Source organism: Pteropus alecto, unplaced genomic scaffold (genome assembly GCF_000325575.1).
Source record: "Pteropus alecto unplaced genomic scaffold, ASM32557v1 scaffold28, whole genome shotgun sequence".
NCBI lineage: Eukaryota > Metazoa > Chordata > Mammalia > Chiroptera > Pteropodidae > Pteropus > Pteropus alecto.
In genome coordinates this window covers 2713736-2738573 of record NW_006441063.1, presented here as the reverse complement: position 1 = coordinate 2738573, position 24838 = coordinate 2713736, and the positions used below count along the sequence as shown (strand labels likewise).

Here is a 24838-nt window from a genome sequence, read left to right as displayed (position 1 = left end):
GGCTGGACTCCTTTTTTGGAAGCTACTAAACTAATTACAAGGCTACAGAAAAACCATGGATGAATCTCACAGATATTATTTTGAATGCGAGAAGCCAGACACGGATGATCACATACTGCATGATTCCACTTATATGAAGTTCTAGTACAGACAAATTAATCTGTGGTGAAAAATATCAGGATGGAATTAACTCTGGAGAGGTAAATTGACTGTGAAGGGGTATGAAGAATTTTATGGGGTGATGAAAATATTTCATATTTTAATGTGGGAATGGGTTACACAGTTATATGCATTTGTCAAACACTTATTGTATTGTGTATTTAATCTATGCAGTTTATTGCATGTAAATCTTATCTCAAAAGAAGAACTGCAAACAAATTTTAAATCCTATTTAACACATTTGCTTTGTACAATTGTAAAGGTTAACAATTCTGAAATTATTTGGGCATTCTAGGTTTGAGCAAATGAGTAAATATACTGAGGATAACGGGAGTCTGGTTTCTCACTGTTGGAAAAAAAAAAAGTCCCTAGGAAGGGATCCTAGGATAAAATGCAGACTGTGATGAAAAGAATTTAACTGTATTACAAATGTATGAAACAACTCACTGAAGGGGATGAGAGAGGAGGTGCTGAAGTAAGTAATTTAGGAAATGATTGAATTCTATAATAAGAAGAAAGGGAAAAAGAAAAAGGAACAGCACAGAAGCACTATACCCGCAAGGATTCAGATAAACAATTCTGATCCTGGTACACGTGCATACTGGAATTGAACAATTTAGTAAATGGATGGTAGATGGTGGGAGCCAGGTTTCTCACTGTTGGAATGGGAATCTATAGGTAAGCAAGGGGAGGAGTCTAGAATGATCCATGTGGTAATGGGTTAATTTTGGAGACATAGGTATGAACTCATGTTTAGCTTGATATCAATATAGATGTTACATACAGAAATATTTATAGTCATAGTATATATAAAAGTTAGTATACACATATATTTCCTTGGTCTGTCAATTGAGAGGGGCTAGAAGCAGTGACACCCCAGTAGCAAAAGCATACCTAGTGACAAGATCTTAGTTTCTAATACAATACTCCAATAAAAGAGTATAGGGCAAATGGTCAATTCTAGAACTAGGGCAGGAAATATACAAGATGAGCCTGTCTGAAGTATCTTGTAGTGCCAAAAAGGTAAGGAAATGCTAAGAATAAAAAACATTCCAATGATGGGAGTATGTCAAGGAGACAGGAGCCAACTGAAAGAGTTTCCAATGGCCAAAGCTGGAAAGTTTTCAGCAATAAAATAAAGTAATATTGGATTAGTAGCAAAAATTGTTAAATAAATATCCACGAATCCATACTGACATAAATAAGTTATTGAGTAAATAAATAAATGGAGAAGAGACAAATCTCCAGTGCAGAAGAATTCCAAATAATTTATGTAGATATACCACCCACAAAGATGTGGTACATAATTCCCCACACCCTAAGTGTGGGCTGTACATAGTAACTTGCTTCCAAAGGGTGCAGTGATGGAAAAGGGGGAAAGCGTAATTTTAGAATGGAAAAACCTTGCAAACACTTGCTCAGCCAGGTGATCAAAGTCAATATCAACAGTGATATATCTATCATATTGGTAGTACATACTCTGGGTATGATGTGATGAGAAAAATACTTTACCTCTGTGGTCTTTCTCCCCATAACCCCAATCTAATTGTGAGGAAAACATCAGACAGACCTCATTTGAAGGACGTTCTACAAAATATCTGACCAATATTCCTTAAAATCATCAAGGTCATTAAAAACAAGGAAGCCTGAGACATTGTCATAGTCAAGAGGAGCCTAAGGAGTCATGATGACTAAATGAAATGTGCTATCCTGGATGGGATCATGGAACAGAAAAGGGACATCAAGTAAAAACCAAGGAAATATTAATAAAGTATGGACACTTGTTAATAATAGTATATCAATACTGGTTAATTAATTGTAATTACACAAATGTACCACACTAATGCAAGATGTTAGCAATAGGACAAACTGGATATGGGCTATATGGGAATTCTGTGGACTATGGAGCTCAATAGCTACATTTTTTTCTGTAAACCTAAAATAGTTCTAAAAATAGTTTATTAAAAAAAAAAAGCCCTCATGTACAGATTGCTGGCAGCCAGTAGCTTGGTTGTATAATCGAGAGTGCAGCTGGGATGTGCTCAGGCCACTGACAGCATCTGCACCACCTGATATCTGCAGATAAGACAGACCATGACTGTCTTAGGGTGCCCTTCTGGGGGATTTTGAAAGTTCCTCTCTGTCCTAATGGTCTTTTCTTGGAGGATTTGCACTGTACACATAATCTGCCCGCAGAGAGTGGGCTCTGATTAAAGCCTACATAGCAGCCTCAGGAAACTGGGAGTTGAAACAGATGCCCAAGAATGTCTCAGGCTGGGACTGAGGAATCTGCCCACGTGGAGCTCTGCTGACCCAGCGGGTAGAGCAGCCTGCCTATGTGTATGGGATAGCAGTTGTTCTTGGGAAACATAACGATGCTGCTCTGCCTCTGGGCTGTTTACTTGGGGCTTCATAAGGATCTAACTTGGTTGAATCAAGAAGTCCTGCTTTGAGGGTTTCGCTGTATTCTTCTTTCCATATGCCATGATCTGACAATTTCAGCTGAGAAAGTTCTCAAACTAAGGAATCGAAGAAGGCAGCCTTGGCTCTTCAGACTCTCACCAGACTGTTGCTGCTGTTTGTGGAATTTAAATACCTAAACAAGAGCTGAAGATTCCATATCTTAGTTTCCGGGAGTCATGAATAAAAAAAAATCTGTTTTCACTCTACAGGTGGCCAGTAGCATAGATATCTTTGCTCATAACTGGTGTGTTTTGGTCAAGAATGACTGGTTAAGCAAGCCGAACGACCTCAACCTGGTCAGTATGCCTCAAAGCAGCCATGCTAAGCACAATGTTGACTCCATGTTCCCGGTTACCAGCCATATACGATCACTATTTAAGAGTGACAAGTATTCCCTGATTTTTTTTTAATTTCCCTTTTGAATTTTAAAATTGTGAGCCTGTTATCCCATTGTTAAAACGTAAGGTGTTAGATGCCAAATAATATAGACCAAGGGCTCTATCAATTTTCCACATAGTTTTAGGAAAACTACTATTGAGTTATGTATTGAGCCTATATCATACCACTATAAAAAAAATTAGAGTAGTAAAGATGGAAACAAAACATTAACAAAGAGCATTAGTGTCTTCTCTTGCCCAACAAGAATTCCTCTCACAAACAGTCTTGAAGAAAGGGGACTTGGAAACAAATTTCTCTCTAACTTTTTATTTAGTCCACCATAGTAAGCAGATATCATCAATAAAAACTAATTTCTAACTGACTTTGAGGTTCAGGGCTTTTGTGTATGCATAAGTAAGCCCAGAAGAGTTGATAAGGAATGCCTAACTCTCTACCCATTGATCTACGGTTTAGATTTGTTGCCACCTAGAAATATCTACCCAATTTCAGCTTCTGCAGTGTACCCAACAGAGGAAATGATAAATACCACTGTTCTTTTGGGGCTGTCACTTTATAGAGTGGCATGAATGATGATAAAAGACAAACACAAATTCCAGAAAAACTTGGATCGGCTTTCCTGTCAACACTACTGAAATGCAAGATGGGAAACTATTGATAGAAAGCACTGAGTGTCCCTGATAAAATGTTATATAACAATGACTATACTGTCCAAAGGTACGTTTCACTGTCTTTGGAAAAACAGGAATATGTCCTCCTTGAGGAGCCTGCTTTTAAAAAAGATTCTCATATTTTCCTTCTAAGCAAAACCAAAGCAGAGAGAGAATGAAATTTGAAAAGTTTCAGAGAAAGTTTAGGAAACCACCAGAAACTGCAAATTTATGTTTAGGAAGTTCTCTGACTACTTACTGTATTTTCCTCACTACTTGAAAGAAATTACTTAATTTAAGTTTTAGAAAAGTGGCTTGGGCTATTTTGAATAGTTTATTGTGATTCAAGTACTTGCTTTCTCTGTTGCTTGATGAAGGCAGCAAGACTGAATTGACTTCAAGGAAGCTAATAGGTTGTATATGTAACCACATCAAAGGTATTTCAAGACATGGTACAAAAACATTCTTTTATTAAATTTGTGAACATATGTAAAGAAAACAGTGCCTGAAACATAGTAAATACTTGATAAATGGTGGTGATTGTAGTAGACACTCTTCACATCCTGCCCCTTATTCCCATAAACCTGACCTCCGAGGTCACCTGCAACTGCCTCCGAGTTCTTGTGTACATCAGCAGGTCCCTGTCTGGAGCTGGGCTTCCTTGGTTTCTCTGCCCAAGGGCCTTTTTAGGCACCTCCAGAGTTTGTTCACTGCTTTGCAGGTGAGCCCAGAAGTGCTGGGGGATATGAGTCCCAGGAGCTACCCTCAACCAATAAGAAATGAGATTTACTACGGTCATGCCACCCTGAACAAGCCCGATCCCATCTGATCTCAGAAGCTAAGTAGGGTCAGGCCTGGTTAGTACTTGGATGGGAGACCACCTAGGAAGACTAGGTGCTGTAGGTGTAAAAAACAAACAAACAAACAAACAAACAAACAAACAAACAAACAAAATAGCAGGGGTGGGCCTGGTTAGTACTTGGATGGCAGACCACCTAGGAAGACCAGGTGTGGTAGGCATAAAAAATAAATAAGTAAATAAATAAAAAATAACAAACAAACAAACAAAAAGGTCCTTGCAATCTGTGAGGTCAACCAAGGGTTGCTTCGCCTAAAAAATAAAAATAAATATAAATAAAGAAATGGGGTTTAGTGTGTAAGTATCCCAGTTCTCCTGTCCTTAGGTGGAACAATTCTGAGGCATGTTCTACAAGATTCCTCAGAGGTTCCCCAGCAGGACTGAGCTCCAGTTGCCCACAGTGGGAGTCCATTCATTAAAGCACCCTTTTCTTGTCTTCTCTCTCTTCTTTATCTCACTTTCTCCATCTTCTCAACTGTGCTTCCTGGGATCACCCTCCAAATAAACTGCCAGAACTAAGTCCTTTCTGGGAGTTTATTGTTTTGGGTAATCAGAAATGAAAACAAAATCCTTGATCATGGGAAGTAGAGCCATAAAAGATTGTGGCACCAATTTCATTATCTGTGACTATACAATGAAGCCAAATAGATGCATGCTGATTTTTGGATTTATAGAAAATGACCACAGATTATTGCAGCAATAAGAAACAGGCTTTTGAGATAGTGGCTATAGCTAGAAAACAAAGAAAAATTATCACATATACTAAAATGTAGGAAGAAGTGTTGGCTGTATTGTAACATGTAAGCAATTTTTGTGCTTATGGGCCATAAACTTTGCCACTTCCATCATGTTCCATCATGGACAGCAAAACATATACAGTATGTATTACAGAGGTCTGCAAAACTGCATGTGTTGCATGTAAAAAAAAAAAAACAAAGCAAAAAGCTGTTCAAGAGTTTTAGTTCGATATAAATTCATTCCTGTAAAGGAAAATGCCATCCTAAACATTTTTACTTGCAAAACAATCTTCAAGCTATAGAGCAATTTATTTCACATGACATTTACAGAAAATCAACAAAAGTAGCTTTTATAATGTGTGAATCCACAAATCATGTTTCCTCGCTGTGGATATGCATTGAAATCTCTTGAGATTTCTTCTCTGCTGCTGTCCCTAGGAGAAGGCCTTTAGAGATTATTGTTTCTGTTCACATAAGTATCCTTTTCTCAAAGGAAAACATATTATTCCCTACTGGGGCACTACTGCTTTTTCCATTCCCAGGCCCACAGACTATCATTGACAAGGGTTGCTACATTCTATCTTAATGCTGTCATTGTCTCCAACATTTCATACAGTACTTTACTTGAAACAAACAAAAATTTTAAAAAGAAAGAAGGCAAACTGAAGACATGGACTAAATATTAATTGAATGCATTTTAACTGCTATAAAAATAAAGGTGGAAATGTGGGTGAGTTTAATGAGTATAAATACAACAGAATCCAATAAAATTTGGTGACAGCATTAGTGCTCAACCTTTGCACATCATTATTCTCTTCTAATTCTTGATCAGAAGGATTTACATGTTTTGAGCAAGGGCACAATGGTTGGTGAGCAAAGGTAAATTAAAATCTAATACTGAGGCAAGCTTTCAAATGAGTAAGGTGGAGTTGGGAGGGCAGAGAATGTGCTGTCAGTAAAATGTAGGTGAGCACAGGGTCTGGTTGTGATCCACTTAGTTTGTCCACAGTAACAAAAGTATCTGGATAATGGTCAATAAGGAAGTAAATACTTGTCTTAGTCCATTTGGGTGGCTATAACAAAATACTACACACTGTTTGGCTTAAACAACAGACATTTATTTCCACAGTGTTCAGGACAGGAAAGTCTAAAATCAAGGTGCCAGCCTATTCTTGTCTTGAGAAGGCCCATTCCCTGGTTTGCAGATGGTTGTCTTTATATCTTCTCATGGCTGAGATAGGGCTCTGGTCTCTTCCCCTCCTTATAAGGGCACTAATCCCATCAGAGGGTCTCACCCTCATGAACTAATCTAAACTTAATCATGTCCCAGAGGCCTCACTTCCAAATACCATCACATTTGGAGATTAGGCTTTGACACAGGAATTTGGGGGAGACACTAACTTTCAGTTGATAGCACCCCCAAAGAGGTTTTTATTGAGTTTCCATCAGGCCAAAGAAGACAAGGTTCTGGCCAGATCCTCTCCCATTAGCTAGCCTTTCCAGAGTTGCGAACAGCCTTTAACACACAAAGTCACTCTGTGCAAGTGAACTGAGACTGCTTCAGCTTCCTTTGGAAGAATTTGGCTTCAAGAATTAGTAGAAACTTTCAAATTCAATTATAGGAAAATAATGTTTATTTATAAGCACGATGGCCTTCGGGAGGGTGGGTCTCACTAAATCAGAATCTGGGATTTTTTTTTTTATTATTATTATTGTGGCAAAATTCACATAAAATTCTCCATTTTATTTTATTTTATTTTTTGACAGATCATGACTCAGGTTTATTTGTACAAACAGCACAGGAGGACACCAGCCCAACACAGACAGCAGCCCAAGGTCACACCAGTCCTTCCATCCTCACATCAGCAGACAGACTTCTACTCTGGAGCCTTTGTAGGGGCCTGGGCACCTATGAGAGCTGGGGTCTGGGCACCTATGAGAGCCAGAGCCTGAGCCTGAGCCAGAGTCAGAGCTGCAGCTACAGCTGCAGCCTGGACTTTGGTTTGAGCCTTGGCCTTAGACTTTGGCCAGCAGAGCCTGAGACCCTTGGCAATATGGGCATAAGCATGTTTCCCAAGCTTAGAGTGAGTGATGTAGGCAAGGCAACTGAGCTTATGGCTGCTGCCCTTTTCGACCTTGGGCTTGATCTCCTTGGGCTTATGAGGGCCTTGATAGCCTCAGCATGTGCACTCATAGCTTTGGCATTGTCGGCTTGTATCTTCTTCAGCCCCTTCTTGTTGTACTTCTTAGCAAAGCACTTGTTCTTTGGGAACTTGGGGTCCACCACCTTAAGAGATTCGTATTTTTGTGATCAGGGTTCTTGATGCCATTTCGGTGCCATTTTCAGGACTGGTTGTGCATGGCGTAGTTCTTGAACTTGGCCATGTCTGCACCGAAGTCTGCGGCTCCCGATAGGCCTGGGACCAGAAGAGAAAACTAAAATTCTCCATTTTAAAATAGGACTTCTTAATTTTTTTTTCTGCCTTGGATTCCATTGGCAGTCTAGTACAATTCATGGACCCCTTCTCAGAACCAGGTTTTTAAATGTATAAAATAAAATACATAGAATCTCAAAGGAAGCCAATTACTTTGAAATTGTGTTATCAAACTTTTAAGGATCAAATATGTGAATCAATAATATATGTGTTTTTTAATTAATACATTCATAGCAAAACCAACAGGCAGGACTTATAACTAGTATCATTTCAAACTGGTGATAAACAAAGGTGATGATTTAGCTGCAATAATTGTAGTCTGAGGTGAAAATATCTGTTGTGCCTTCTCTTGGTGGCAATGGTCTCAGTTACTGCTAATATTGCTGTGGTTTGTTGCCTAGATTCATAATAAAAGCAAATGCTAAATGTTAGAGGTTTGTGAAAATAAAGAAGTAATGTTTTTCTGTTCGAGTTTGTGGACCCTCTGAACTCTTAACTCTAGATTAAGAATACCGGTATGAAATGCAAGCTTCTTTTGTCTGGTTGTCTAAGTTTGGAAGCAGATTCTTCTGCTAATAGAAGGAGGGAGAAGCAGGTGGAGTGGAGATGGACTCAGCCTGGCAGGAAGAAACAAGGTGAGGTCAGTGCAGCCATGGTGGTGAGGTGGCCACAGGGCACTTTAAAATCAGTGATGCCTACTCTAATGCAGAAAGCTGTTTGTAGCATGCAATGTCAACCACTTCCCTGTGGCCCTTGAAGAAGGGCCTGATTTATACACTTGAGAAGTGAAGCTCACTGATTACACAAGCAAATGTAGGAGAACCTCAGGCCTGAGAACCTCAGTCCTCTGGGGAGTCACAGAAATCCTGGGGAGGGTTCTGAACTTCTGCTGCACATAGAGGTTGGGGCTTGGGTTAACCTAGACCCCCCAGTGAACAGAGGCTCCATATGATATGCGCTTACACTTGGTTTCTGTAGAACTGCAGGAGGTATGAGTCTGACCCAGTGAGACCCAGAGCCCTCTCTGTCTTCAGCTGACTTCTGAAGTTTGTTTTGGAGTGGAGCCAAGGGGTAGAAACTAGGATTTGAACTAACTGAGCAGTAGCATCCTGCCTGCTCTGACCTGATCCAGAAGTGACTGTTCCAGTACTTGGATCGCTCCAACTGCCATTTGCTTACTGTCTCCTGTCACCATATTGAAGACATATCCAAGTACGAGAAAGATGGTGACACTGCAAGTGGAGCATTGTCATGGGTTTGAGGGCCTTAATGAGGTAGTGTGGTACAGTGGCCAAGAGATTGTACTTTGGAGTCTGATCTGAGTTTGAACACTGGCTTAACTGGGTTAAGTTCCTTTACCTCTGCAAGCAACAATTTTCTCTTATGTTAAATGAGGAAAAACTATGTCTGATTTATGCAACTTGCATGAGGATTAAAACCAATAACATTTGCAAAGTTTTTAGTTTTGCAGTTTGTGGTACTTTAATAATGTATTATTATTATCACCATTATTATTATTATTATTATTATTATATCAAACTTCCCTTTATAAGAAAGGTCAGTCCTAGTTGTTTTTAATTTTAGTAAAAACTAAGAAAATCCTTACATAAAAGACTGAAAATATTTACAATAAATCATCTCTACTCCTTGTCAATATACATGCCCACCATTTCATTTGATTTTGTCTTCCTTGCCTTCCTTTGGAATGACAGAGGTTAAATTTTTTTCAGGGTGATGAAAGATTTCTTGAGAAAGCATCCTCACCCTCTGCTCCCTCCACTTGCTACCACTGTACACACATGCACACACACACACACACACACACACATACACACACACACACAACTCATTTCTTTTTCTTGCTGCAGTAAGAGAATCAAATCCAGGCCTCCTGCCTGGAACTATAGAACATTACCATCATGCTGGTCCATTAAATATCATTTGAAAGTCAATTTTATCCCAGAGTGGTAAGTAGTATGCGTGCTTATGTCTTCATCTACCTTAATTAGGAAAAGCAATTTGCCACACATTTCTTTAAAAGAGAAGAAAAACTGATAAAATTTGAGCTCCTGATAGATTGAAACAGTCCATGTTGTGGTGGTGGAGGTACAAAGATGTGAAACCACTTTCCACATCTAAATTATGGCTTGTTCTAAAAACAGTCCAGCCTTATGACTTGCATGTTTTCTAAGTAACTTATGCAATTACCCGTAATTATGGAAATAGGGGTTGCATCCTGAAAGCCAGCTCCCTCCATTTTGTTTCTCGACTCAGAATAGAAAACTCCATTCGGAGTCTGTGACTGGAGATGTTTTGATCCTATCATATTTTCTGTGATTCTGTACCATTAACAATCTCAAGATTATTTTCTCACATCTCTGTTTGTCAAAATGGTTGGAGTGTCTGAGAGGTTACAGCTTTTTGAACATAGGTGTCTGCTTTTCTCATTTGTTTCTTTTTACTAAACCAGACTAATTTTAACTCACATGAGTGCCTCTGGCTTGAATCCTCATGATACGATGGTGGGTTTCCAATGGCACCATAGTTAGCATTTAGATGGCTTGGAAGTGTCGGAAGTCTCTTTGTTTGAGAAACTAAGGAGCCTCTTAAGAGAGAACAACCCCTAAAAGAAGGATGAGACATGGAGGAAGCAGCCTGGTTTAAGGAACTTGACCCAGTAGGAGAGCTCTGAACTTTAGAAGGTGGTGTGATTATGACTATAAGCCTTGAGGTCACTGACACTCTAAGCTGACCTTTGTGTACCTCTTAACTCATGTCTGGATCCTGGTGAGAGATGAGCTGTCATCCTTGCCCCTACCCCTCCCTATATTCCATTTGTCACACAGTAGACAGATAACTATTTTCAAATCATTAATCACATTATGCCGCCTATCTGCTTAAAAACCTTCTATGGCTTTCCACTCCATGTAGTAGTAAATAAAACTATTCTTTTGAGAGCCTACAGAATCCTACTTAAGCAGCTTCTCCCTGCTTTTCCCACCTCATCTGGTACTTCTTTCTCCTTTTCCCTGTTTGTTTCAACCACAGGGCCTTCTTTCTCATTCTTAACCAGGCCATTCCAACTCTACTGCCTTTATATTTGCTGTTTCTTCTGTCCTGATTATTCTTCCTTGGAGGATATCTTCTTACCCTCCAGTTCCCAATTTAAATATTATCTCCTTAAATCATTCTTTTCTGAGCCTTCTGTCTAAAGTGGTTACCCTTCTAATGCCCCATAACTCTTTCATATCAACCTTTTTGTTTTACTTATAGCCCTTATCACAGACCGGCATGATCTTGTTTGGTTGCTAATTCATTGTCTCTTCCCTCTTGAGGACAGGGTCTGTCTGAATTTTGCCTCTCTTTCAAAAGCAGAGCCTGAGACAAGGGTTTGGTACAGGTGCTTTATGTTAGAAGACAGAGCTTCTCTAAGCATTACAGAAATAAAGAGATTGAATATATAGGAAACAGAGATTGCACAAATATGGGAGGATATAGTAGACTGAAGGTGAAGAAGACTGAAGCTGGTTCTCAAAAATTCTCTGGGGAGGAGGCAGGGAGGATATGAATTATGTCACATTTTTCTTCCATAACTTCTCAAGAATAATAACCTCTTCTAACTTCTTTCTTTCTAATCTACGATAGGTCCCTCTCATTTGCAAATTCTAACCTGTGCCTACACAGATAAATTGGATTGAAGCTTGTGTGAAACTGTTCACAGTAGCCATGGCTGGGATCGGCAATAAGGCTATATGGATATAAGGTGCCTGCACCTAGGATGCTGCCTGTCTTTTCATTTCTCTGTCCTAGTCCCTGAAATAGTGCCTGGTACATCATTGGTGCTCAATAAGTGCTTCCCGAGTGACCGATTCACAAAAGGGCTATAAGAAAAAACTAACGGAGTTGTGACATCTAAATTGGGAACCCAGTGGCACACAAACCATATTGCTATGGGATTCCTCTAACAGAGGGTACTTCAAAAATCTGAGAGACATTCTTCACTTATTGTTCTAGATAGCTGCTCAAGATTCCAGTCTCTAATGGTGATGTTCAGTAGAAAGTAATAGTATAAATATGGTTCCCAGTGAGAAGTGGTGGATAGACACAAGGATATCTGAGCAAACTTGCTCAGGAACAAATGTGAAATACTCCCTGGAGCCTCCCCAGAACTATTATAGATAAAGGCAGGAGAGAGTGAAACCTTTGCTTTTTTGTGTGTGTGAGATCAATCCATTAGTACCACTGGTTTGGCTGGGGGAAACTAAAGTAATAACAATATCTGCGAGAAAATGTGTCATGAACAAAGCACCCAAGGATGAGGCAGTATGCAAAACAGAGCAACTATTACTCATTTATTCAAAATAAATAAAAATATGCATCTACACAAACCGATATGAAAATATTCATTGCAGCTTTATTCATAATAGAGAAAAATAACCCAAATGTCCATCATTTGGAAAATAGAACAATAAGCTGTGGTATAACCATATAATGGAATAGGAGTACTACTCAGCAATAGAAAGGAACAAGCTATTGATACATGAAACCACATGGTTAAACCTCAAAAAGTATTATGCCAAGTGAAAGAAGCCAGCCATGAAAGGCTACATACTGTATGATTTCATTTATAACACACCATCTTGGAAAAGGCAATATTATAGGGACAGAAAACAGATCAGTGGTTGTCAGCAGATGTAAGGGATTGTCTGCAAAGGAGAACAAAGTAACTTTTTGAGGTATTTGAAATGTTTTATATCTTGATTGTGGTAGTGGTTGTAGGACTAAATATATTTGCCAATTTCATTGAGTTCTACACTTGAAAAGGCTGAATATTACTGTATGTAAAGTGTACCTCAATAATCCTGGCTTTAAAAAAACAACAACAGCTCATATTTTGGTATGGGAGCAGATATTAATGAATACATATATAAGATGGAGCAGACCCCTTTGGTGCCCCAAAACATTTCCTGTCTGTCAACCCACCTCTGATTTTACCTGCTGCTCCAGGGACAACTCCCTGGAAACTCGTATGTCACAGCATCTCTTCTCAAGCGTGCACTCTATGTTTTTTACACTTTTCTGGAGTTTCTCTAACAGCCCTCAGGCAGATCAACTTTTGTGGGTGAGTTAACTCTCTGGGGTAAGCTCAATTTTTCAGGCCAAAAATTCCAGGAGGCATTTTGTATACTTTTCAGGGAGGTCCCAGTAGAACCGAGACCAAGGGACTCCAGCCCATAATGACCCAAGCAACAACCTTAATAAAGCACTCTTACATTGGCTTGTCCTTCTTCCATTTCTCACTCTTCCCATTTACTCACTCCTGCTTGGTGGAATTACTTTCCAAATACCTGTGCCAGAGCCCTTGTCTCAGGCTCTGCTTTCAGGGGACCCAAACTAAGACATATTATAATGTCAGATAATATGAAGCAAATTTAAATCAAGAAGAAGAATGGACAAATAAGAGTGCATCTACAGATAAAGTTAAGAAAGGTATCTATGAAGTGGGACCTCTAAGTAGATACTTGAACTTAACAAAGGAATAAGCCATGTGGCTCTTTAGGGGAAAATAATTTGGGGCTGAGGAGATAGTAAACCTACATATGGAACATTCTAGAAATGACAAGGAGTTCACCGTAGCTGGAGCTCAGTGAGTAAAAGATGTGGGCCTAGGGGTAGTAGAGCAAGATCACACAGGATCTCATAGACCACAGAAAAGACTATGGATTTCATTCTGTATGGGCTAACAGGCCATGGAGAGTTTCGAGCAGAGGAATAAAAAAATAATCTGACTGATGCGTTTAAAAGGACAACTCTGGCTGTTGTGCTGAGATGAGACTGAAGGGGTTAATGGTGGAAGTGGGGGAGAACAGCCAGAAGCCTGTTGCAAATGTGCAGGTAAAAAATGATGGTAGATGAAACCATACTGGTAGTGGTAATTTCTGATGAGAAGTGGTTAGATTCTTGATATATTTTACAGATAAAACTGAGAGGATTTGCCGGTGGATTGGATGTAGGATGTAAGAAAAAGTAGAAGAGTTGTGTTCTAATATATATCTCATGTCTTCTTTATCCATCCCTCTATCCATGGACACTTATGTTGCTTACATATCTTGGCTATTGTAAATGATGCTGCAATGAATAGGGACACTCATATCTTTTCTAATTAGTGTTTTGGATTTCTTCAGATAAATGCCCAGAATGGAATTCTTGGTTCATATGGTAGTTGTATTTTTAAATTTTTGTTTTCCATAGTTAACTGCATCAATTTACAATCCCACCAACAATACATGAGGGTTCCTTTTCCTTCACATCCTTACGAACACTTGTTGCTTATTGATTCATTGATGATAGTCATTCTGACAGGTGTGAAGTGATATTTCATGTGGTTTTAATTTACATTTACCTGATGATTAGTGGTGTTGAACATCTTTTTATATGTCTGCTGGCCAGTTGTAAAAAAGAATAAAATTTTGCCATTTATGACAACATGGATAGACCTAGAGAGTGTTATGTTAAGTGAAATAAGTCAGACAAAGACAAATACTATATGATTTCACTTATATGTGGAATCTAAAAAACAAAATAAATGAACAAACAAAATAGAAACAAACTCATAGATACAGAGAACAAACAAATAGTCACCAGATGAGAGAGGATGCTGGTGAGATGGGTGAAAAAGGCGATAGCAATCAAGAAGTACAAATTGCTAGTTATAAAAGTATTCATGGTGCATAAAGTTGAGCATAGGAAATATAGTTAATAACATTGTAATAACTATGTATGGTGTCAGATGAGTACTAGACTTATCAGGGTGATCATTTTGTAATTAAACATGCAAATGTCTAATTGCAACATAGTTATAGATGATTCTGATACCCACTCACATATAAATGTCTAATCACATGTTATATACCTGAAACTAATATAATATTGTATGATATTTGTATTGGAAAATAAAATAATTTTTAAAAATAAAAAAGGAAAAATAAATTTAAAAAAAGAAAAAGGAAAAGGTTCACAGCAAGATTTTTGTCCTGAGCTGTTTGAAGAATGGTTTTACTTACTGCCCTGGAGAATACTCAGGAAGAACAGGTTTGGATGAAGGGAATTAGAGATTCTGGTTTAAGAGATGTTAAGTTTGAGGAACCTAATCAACATCTAAGTAGAGATGTTGAGGAAGCAATTGTATATACAAGCCTGAAGTTCAGGGGAGTCATCAAGACTATAGATTTAAATTTGGGAGTGCTCATCAAATAGATGATACTTAAGGTCCTGAGATTCCAGAGGAGAGCACCTAGGAAGTAAGTGTAGACAGAGAAGAGAAGAGATCCAAGCACTGGATGCTAGTTCACTCCAACATTTAGAAGTCAGAAAGTTGAGGAGTAACCAGCAGAAGAGACTGAGAAAGAACATCAAGAAAGATAAGACGACATCCAAGAGAGTGTGGCATCTGCAAAGCCCAGAGAAGAAAATATTTCCAGAAGGAAAAAATGGTGCTAATAGTTCAAGTTAGGGTGAGGTCTGAGAATTAGTCTTGTACTTACTTGTGGGAGTAATCGGTGACCCTGAAGAAAGCAGTATCAGTTGGGCTGGTGAAGATGAATGCCTTATAAGAATGAGCTCAAAAGTAGAGAGAACAAGTAGAAATAACTCTTGAGTTTTTCTGCAGAGGGGAGTGTAGAAACAGGGCAGTACCTGGAAGGGAATGTGGGGTCAAAGGAGGTTTTTTGTTTTTCTTTAGAGTTCTTATATCGGAAGAAGTTTGCATGCTAATGGGGATGCTCTAGTGAGGTGGGCTAATTTAATGATGTAGGAAGGGGCAGGAGTGAAATCTTGAATAGGCTGGGGTTGGGGGAGCCAGTGCACATACAGATTGTTTTGGCTTTCAACAGGAACACAGATGGTTCATATACTGTGGCAAGAGATAAGATGGAGTATGTGATCGCAGATGAAGAGAGGCTGGGAAATTTGATGGGGGATATAGAAATTCACTTCTGATTATTTCTGTTTTCTCAATGAAAAAAGGAAAATCATTAGCTGAGAGTAAAGATGAAAAGGGGAGTATTGAAGATTTGATGAAAGATGGAACTAGGTAGCATTACAGATTGACTTGAAAATTGTGCTTATGAATATAAAGTGAGACCAATTATCGTGGAGCTGCCTCAGCTTCTTGTATGCAGGCACCATGGTTTAAGTGATAGAAAAGGAAGTGGGTGGTATGATAGGATCAAAGCCAAGTGTGGAGGGAAATGAGGTTACAAAGGATACTAAGGAGAGTAAAAAGCTGGTGGGACCAGTGAATAAGAACTCCTAGAAAGATACAGAAATTGTTGGAGTTGGGGGATTAGAGAGAGTGATGTAGAAAGGTAGGAACTGGTAGTAGGAGGGTGGAACACTTAAAAATGAGCTTATGTTGGGGATGCAGTCATTTTTAATGACAAGGTCTAAAGTGTGACCATAGGAGTGAAGGTCTGAGATAGGGCAGAGCCACAATTGTTGGAGAAGGAAAAATCAAAGATATGAGAAGCTAGAGTTGGCAGGATCGTCTATGTTGGATATCAAAATTGCCAAGAATTATGATAGTTGCAGTGGTACAGACAGGTGAGTCAGGTGCTTAGATATTCAAGAAATGAGGAGAAGGGGGTGATTAGGACATGTATAAGTGACAGCAACAAGGAGATTTTCATACTCAACCTGTATAATTCACTGTTTCGTATATTGTTTTTGATCAACCTCTCCCTACTCTGTTCCCAGCTAAGGATGCTGTGAGCTCATGGAAGGAAAAGTCCATGTTGTTATTGTTTTTGTTGATAAGCCTAGAGGTATTGGTTACTTGATTGACAGAGAAAGAGCAGGGCTATCTTTCCTTAGCCAGATGTATGTCCAGATGTGCTTCAGTCCTGGTTAGCAACCATACTTCTCAATAATATAGCACAACCAAGTCAACTCCCTATTATGTTATACTCAGTGCTCAGTCAATGCAGGTGTCCCAGTTGAGGAGATAGTTTTTTCAGATCTACATAGGTATGAACCAAAGGTTAGGCCTGTGTAAAATTGAGAAGCAGTCAGCATTGTTTCTGATGCTTTTTAGTCTCACTGCCTACAAATTGCAGCACCCATTTCCTCAATCCTCAGACCTGATGATGGCATCACCTTGCTTAATTTCTGCTCAAGCAGTGGTTTCAAACTTAAGTCAATTACAATCACCTGAGAGAATCTTGAAAACTATTCCTGATCTACACCCTGACTCATTAAACCAAAATCATTGGGGAAAGGCCCAGGAATTACCATTTGCCATTTTCTCAGGTGGTTTTCAGTGGCTCAAATTTGAGAAGACCTGAACTAAAGTAGTGGTTGACAAGGTTGGACCTTTCTCAGGTGTTGTTATAATTTAACAGTGACTTCTTGAATGGGATCAAGTCCAAAGGAGCAGATCTCTAATGGTGATATTTGGGGGTACCGTCTGTGTTTTCACAAACCTGACAGGTGATTCTGATACCTGCTCACATTTGAGAACCACTATTCTTCCAACCTGTTAACCCAAGCCATGTAGTGCCCCTTTTCATGTGACTGAGCTCAATGTAGGTTGACTTCATTCACTCTCTGGATCCAATGACCCCCTGTGTCTGGTGCTCTTGGGTGTTCTGAGCATAAAAGATGTTTGACTCTCATGAACTATGCCAGGGTACATGGCAGCAATGGTTGTCTGTGTGTTCTCTGATAGGTAGAGGGGCAAAGATCTTTGCATAGGGGACTGTTCTTCCTTTCACCCAAACACCCTAAACTCTCCCCAGTGGTGGTCACTCCATGTTTGTTCTCAAAGCACGTCTAATACATGTTTGCTCTCAAAGCTGGGTAATACGTTCTAATGTGTCTATACCGCAAACCATTTGTTTTGACAAGGGGGTTGTCTTCTGATGAGCTTCATAAACACTCACCTCTTGGTTTGTATTTTAATGCTAGAGGCCTAATAGGCTAATACCTCTTAGGTATTGCCTGGACTGTCCTGCCACAGCTATCTTTTACTTTAAAAACGTCCTTAATTTGAACATATACTTAAGTAAGAGAGAAGTAAAAGTGTCCATCTTATGCAAAGTCACATACAAACGAGTTGAAATTACTTCCCTCACTGCTTCCTTCATTAACCCAGAAAATAAGGGTTCAATGGAATTATACAGGAGTCTTACATTGGCTGTTGATTATTTTAAAACTTGTTCTATTATTTTAAAGTAATAAAGATTGCATAGTTTTATATGATCTGATTTTTATTCAGATTTTAAAGTCATTCACATCAAATTAAAATTCCTTTGGGACCTTTAAATGCCTTAAATTAAAGTTTATGATTTAATAACTAAAGGATAAGGAGGGAATGCGAATTGACTTTCTGAAACTTCAGCGATATGGAAATTTCCAGAAGATTCACAGCCTCTTCGAATTAACATTTTCTCTATTTAGTGGACACAGTGGTGATGGAGGAGGATACAGGACTGTGAGCCAAGATACCTGGGTTTCAGTCTCGGTTTTGCTGAAAGTGAGTTAGTGCAAAGAAATGAGCTAAAATATTTGATCAATGTCCTTGAGGGACTTAGAAAACCAGAAGGCAAACATAGAGGGGAAAAAGGAAAAAAAAATAAATGTATAAAAGGCTGTTAGTATCAAGCAATTCACAGCGAACACAAATTGCTGTACGAACACAAATGATGTTTAACTCTAGGGGAAAGATTTTCCTTTCACATTTCCTCTCCTGCCTCCCTTCCTGTCCTTGTTCAGCTTTCCTCCTTTTATCCCTCTTCTTCTTTCCACCCTTCTTCCTTCCTCCCCTTACCCCTCTCTTTTATCAAGCAGCCCATACAACTGATCAACAGTTCATTACACATTTCTTGGTCTCAGAAGTATAAAAAGTACCATTCATCCTTACACCAGAACTCAAGGGATGTTGGCCCTGGGTCCTGGGACTTTAGACATTTGCTACTGAAAATGTGGTCCTTGGACCAGCAGCATTCTCATCACCTGGAAGCTTGTTGAAATGAGAGCTTTAGAGCACTACCCCAGACTTAAAGAATAAGAATCTGCATTTTAACAAGTTCCCACATGATTCAGGTGCACAATAAAGTTTAAGAAGCAGTTTTAGAGGCCCTCTCCTCTGGTGGTGCCCTTCTCTACCAAGGAAGGTTCTGAAGGGTTAAGGAGATGTGCCTACTCAGATCATGCCCTCCTTCTAGAACACTCTTTGGGTTTCTGGACCCCTAAATTCCCTGCTCAAAAGTCCTGAACCTGCTTCCAGGGCTTACACTGGGCTAACTGAGTAACCAGTACCTGTTCTTCTAAGCCTGATGGGTGCCCGAGTGTGGGTGTTTAGAGGGCAGAAACAGGGAGGTCTATGAGAGAAACTTGGCGAGGAGGCTGAAATATCCACATCCATATACCCATGGCAGCTCAATATAGGATGGACCTGTAGGTGAGTAATGAAGGAGGATGTCTGAGTGGCAGCTCTCTGCTCCTCCAAATTCCAGTGTGGAACTCCAATGAGCCCCCAAATTCTAAACCCACATCTGACCTTCCAAGTTGCTATGATAGTTTATTTGTCAAGATAAGAGGAAAGAAGTTTTTTAATTTAAACATTTGTTTAGCTTAATATATAACTTTCAAACATTCAGACACATGGTGTGTGAGCTTACACTTGTACTCTTGGCTCAGTCCTGTAGATGTTAGGGGCAAGCCTGCTGGTTGTGGCGTGAGGGAATGTTTGAGGTTTTCTAGCACAGCATGCCCTGCTTGTCTACTGGAGACACACAGAGCAGTGCATCTGCCTAGCTCTCTTCCTAAAGCTGCATTCCTTTGAGTGCTTGTAGACTCTTCCTAAACCTTGAGGTCTTCTATTTAGGGGATTTCTTCATAAGAGCTATTTATCCATCCTTTAACCAAATCTTCCTCTGGCCTCTCTTCAGTTAAGTGCCATCTCTCTCTCTCTCTCTCTCTCTCTCTCTCTCTCTCTCTCTCTCTCTCTCTCAATACTTGTTCACTACAGTTCCTTAGAAAACAAACCAAAAAAGCAGAGACAGCCTGGGTATTTCCCACACACACACACACACACACACACACACACACACACACAAACACACATATGAGACAGTTAGGGGTTAATGAGCTTTGGGGAGTACAGGAGGCATGTTCCACATTTCAGCAATTCTAAGACACCTCCCACTAACAAGTAAGGGTGCCTTATACAGCCAGTGAGGTAGCAAAAATGTGGTTGGCGGCTTTATTTTTCTTCTCAGGATGTCTCAGAAAATAGCCCTGCATCTGGCAACAGGCGGTGTCTTAGATTCAATGAGATTCACTCTTCTGGGATTAAGGCTTGTAATAGAAGTAACATTTTCTCCTAAGCACCTGCCCAATCCAGGATGGAGAGCACAATTCCTCCAATTTAGCATCCAGCATCCTGGGCCCCATCTTCAAAATTCTTATTTGCTAAAGGGAATGTCCAAGAATTCAAATTTTTAGCAAACAATCCCATAATTCTGATGTTGGTGGTTGGTGGGTCACATTTAGAGAAATCTTGGTATGGAAAGAAGGTAAACTCACAGTCCCTATGTGGCCTAGTTCTGTTTCTATCCTGTGTCATGCCTGTCCATTAGCTGTACAGACGCTGGTGACTCACAAATGGCTTGGAACTCATGAAATCCCTGTATTAAATTTAACAAATATTTATTAGGCATCAGATTTGCATATAGGAATGTAATTGGCACTGGGAACCCACCAAAGTATAAGGCATAGTTCCAGTCACAAGGAGCTTGGACACCTTTTCTGTTTTATGTAAAGTTAGGACAGTCATTAATATAACTTAATAATATCTATTTTGTTTCATAGGTAGAGTCCTGTGTTGGAGAGAAAGTAGGCACAAAACAGAATACAGATAAATGATGCTATATCTATTAGTTAAGCACAATGTATTGAATGTATCTGTAGTTACAAAATAAAACATTCTAATAATCCCAACTACAATTACAATAAATTTGTCTTTATAAAAGCCCATCAACTTAAAGCCTAGTAATAAATTTAAGCCACCAAAAATGAACTTCTGATCTCATGTGAAAGAATTTCTAAAAGACTCACAAGGATCTATTACTAAGATGAAGTCTATATAACTACAATTATGTGATAATGGGGAAAATATCTATTTATTCTGTATTTTAATAAAAGATAATTTAGCTAACTAATAAAGGATAATTTAACTTAACTAATTTTAATTTCTTTCTAGCCTGGAATTACTCAGTTATTTTATTATGTGTTGTCCCCCAAATTTGGGGTAATTGTTTGACCTTGGCTTTCTTTGATGTAGCTTGGGTGTGGGATTAGAGATGTAAGTAGTGTTCTTTTTGTTAAATTTCATGCATAGCTTCTGAGATCTAACATGCTGGCTGACGTCCCTGGACAGAGCATATAAACCCATCTTGACACTGTTGTCAGAATTTCTCTGTGGAAGCTATGAGCCTCTGAGGAAGAATTTGTTAATTAAATGGCTTTTAGTCATAGGGTTTAGTGAGACTGCTTTTAAGATCTATTTAGAAAATTAATGGAATATCTATTTTCTTTTTACACTGTCTCCTACACCCACCCCCCTCTTACACACACACACAGAGTCCTTCTATCACAGAGAAGAAATGAAGCTGTATTCGTGATTTCTTATCAAATAGAAACTAATGATTAAAAACCCCTCCCAGGCTGAAGTCTGGGGAAGAGGGAGTCTGCCTATATTCACTAGGAGGAAGGTAAATTTCTCATTTACAGAAATGCATCAAAGTTGTGGAAGATCTTCCGCCTTTGTCTGACAACAGCCTATATACCCTCACTCCAGTTCTTCACTATCTATCTCCCCTCCTGCTGCTTTTCTCACCTCTGTTCAACATTCAGAAGAGACCTAAGTGGCCTTACCTTGAAATTCTGGGCCCCCCAAAGCAGATTTCAGAAATGGATGCCATCTTGTTTTTAGGATTGTGAAATAAAACTACACTTGACTCTCCCTCTGCCAGGGCCTCTGTTTTGAACTCTTTGGGCAATGCAAAGACTTCATTGCACCAAATTCTCGGAGATTTCAAGTGCGGGGTCACTGAAAACAGTCCCAAGCCTGGTATTTTTCTGCTTTTTACTTAATAGGAGATCATTGTTGTACCAAAACTCTCTGGTCAGGAAGTCCTGTTCTCAGGCTGCCTGGTTTGGTGTGTGAGCTCCTTATAAACAGGCTGCGCCTAACTAGGGGAGACTCTAGGGCTGGTCTTCACTCTGCACTACAAACAGCCTTTTCCAGTTCACACTTGCCAACGAGGCAGCCAAGAGGGTGGTTTAGGAAGTAGAGAAAAAGTGAAAAGGCAGCAAGGTGAGCCAGCTGTCTGACTTCTCTTCTTTTTCTTGCCCCTGATGACTTACATTTTTTCCCAGACATCTTCCATTTTGGTCTACCAGCCACTTTTAAGAACAAAAGTGCATAGCTTTGCACAAGGGCAACTGCTCTGCATGTCAGGGGTGAGGGCAAATTAAAATAATGCTGAGACTAAGTGCCGTCTCTCTAAGAAGTAACTCAACCATGTGGCGTGTAAGTGGAGGAGGAGGTCTAATCTAAAATCAACAAAGAATCAAACTTTTCCACTCTCAACTTTATACTTTCCTGTTGACTCAGGCTTATATTATCTCTCTGTGTGTGTGTGCATGTGCGCGCGCGCGCACACACACACACACACATACACACTTTCTCAATGCAGAAATTCTCTCTACAGTAAGCCTTGTTGATGACCTTCAGACCCTGCTTAAATGCTTCTAGTGGTGGGGATCTCATTCTCTCATGATATTGCCCATTAGTCTACTATATAAATAGCCCAGACAACAACTTATAGGCAATAGGTTTAATGTTATGAGCTCAGCCAACCCAGCCCCTCTGAGGACCACAGGCTTGGACTAAAAAGGGTTTGGCTTTTAAGATGAAATGGTGAAGACAGTTGTCTTCCAGGTCTACCACTCCTTGATCTGGAATAGCTGTTAATTCTCAGAAAATCTAATGATCTTCATGTGTTTAACGTTAACAATTCTATTGTGCTTCAAATTCTGTTACAAACATATTTGCTTCCTTCTTTGTTAAAAATGATGTTCTCCTGGTTTTCTTTGCATCCAACTAGGCTAAATTAGAAAGTCTTCAAGTAACTCTGAATAGAGCATTTTCAAATGAAAGAAGGTGGAAGCTGGAGTCATACAAAGGATATTTGAGTTAGATTTTTCCAGTAAAACTTAGAGACTATAGTATCTTTTTGCTATATTTTATTTTTAGTTTTCCTGGGGCATTTGTTTTGCTCTGTTATCCTGTAGGCTATCTCAGCTATTTTCCACTAATGGTTCTGATGACTTTTCTGTCGGAAGAATTTATCAGCTAAGACTCTTTCTGAATGTCAAAGATTCAACTTCAACCGTCTTAAGGGAAAATTAGAGAAAATGCTGGTTTATATAACAGGGAAGTTCAGGGTAGAGGCTAGTTTCAGGTAAGGCTTAATTCAGAGGCTCCAATGCCATCATCAAAACCTATTTCTCTGCATCCGGAGGCTCTGCCCCATTCCCCTCCATCCATTGGCTTAGTTGTCAGACTTCACAAGGTGGTAGGGCATTGGCAGTGGCTTCTCATTATATTCTCAATTCTAAATCTTGCTAGTCCAATCAGAGGGAAGCTTGAGGCTTTAACAGGAGCTACTAGAAAGCAAGCCCCTCTTTCTTTCTCTTTTCTATACTCTAGTGTGAGAGATGGAACTCCACCTAGACCATTTAGACTTAGGCTCGAGGGAGGAATTTATGCCCAAGTAGAAATCTGGGGTGTTGCTGGAAGGGGGGTAGGGGATACTGGGAAGCAAATTGAATATGTCTGTAATGTTGACATCTATTAATTCTTTTCTTGGATGTTTCAACACGCTCAGTGATATATATGTGTGTGTGTGTGTGTGTGTGTGTGTGTGTATACACACATATACATATATACACACACACATATACATATATATATATACACGAAAGAGCCGGCATTGGCAGCTGTAGCTTCAAATTCAGAGGGGTAACTCAGGGGCTTTCCTGGAAAAGAATAGAAGTTCGAGTTTTGAAGAGTTTTGAAATCAGTGGCAACACAAGGAAGGTGGTAGAGGGTATTCTACTCTGGGTGATGGGGAGAGGAGAAAAATGAGGAGAATCAAAGGACACAGTATGAAAGTGGTTTCATCACACTATCTTCCAAAACTGAATAATGATGACAACGACAACAACAACAACAGCAATAGCAACAACAACAATAACAGTATTTTGCAATAATGTATACTGAGTGTAATGTCATATACTACCTAGGTACTTTACATGTATTAACTCATTTAATCCACACAACAACCCTGTGAATTCAAAACAATTACTATCATCATTATCTCCATTTTACAGGTGAGGAAATTGAAGCCCAGAGAAGCTAAAGAAATCACCTGAAGAGGACTCAAATGAATAAAATCAGAAATAAAAGAGGAGAAATAACCACGGACTCCACAGAAATATAATGGATCATAAGAAAATACTACGAGCATTTAGATGCCAACAAATTGTACAATCTGGAAGAAATGGACACATTCCTAAAAACATACAATCTCCCAAGACCGAGTCAAGAAGCAACAGAAAATCTGAATTGACCGATTACCACTAGCGAAATAGAATCAGTAATCAAAAACCTCTCAAAAAACAAAAGTCCTGGACCAGATGGCTTCATAGGTGAATTTTACCAAATATTCAAAGAATTATCACCTATTCTTCTTAAACTATCCCCAAAAATTCAAGAAGAGGGAAGACTCCCCAACTCCGTTTATGAGGACACCATTACCTTGATTCCTAAACCAGACAAAGGCATTACAAAAAAAAGAAAACTATAGGCCGATATCTCTTATGAACATTGATGCAAAAGTCCTCAAAAAATATTAGCGAACTGAATTCAGCAATACATTAAAAATATCATACACCATAATCAAGTTGGATTTATTCCTGAAATGCAAGGTTAGTACAATATCTGCAAATCAATTAATGTGATACACCACATTAACAAGTCGAAAGATAAAAAAAAAAACATATGATAATATC

General features: G+C 39.2%; 2 pseudogenes; one reads left to right on the top strand and one right to left on the bottom strand.

Annotated features, from left to right (window-relative positions):
- Positions 1 to 4455: 4455 nt before the first annotated feature.
- LOC112484919 lies at positions 4456 to 4574 on the top strand (annotated as a pseudogene).
- Positions 4575 to 7141: 2567 nt separating this feature from the next.
- LOC102885192 lies at positions 7142 to 7649 on the bottom strand (annotated as a pseudogene).
- Positions 7650 to 24838: the final 17189 nt, after the last annotated feature.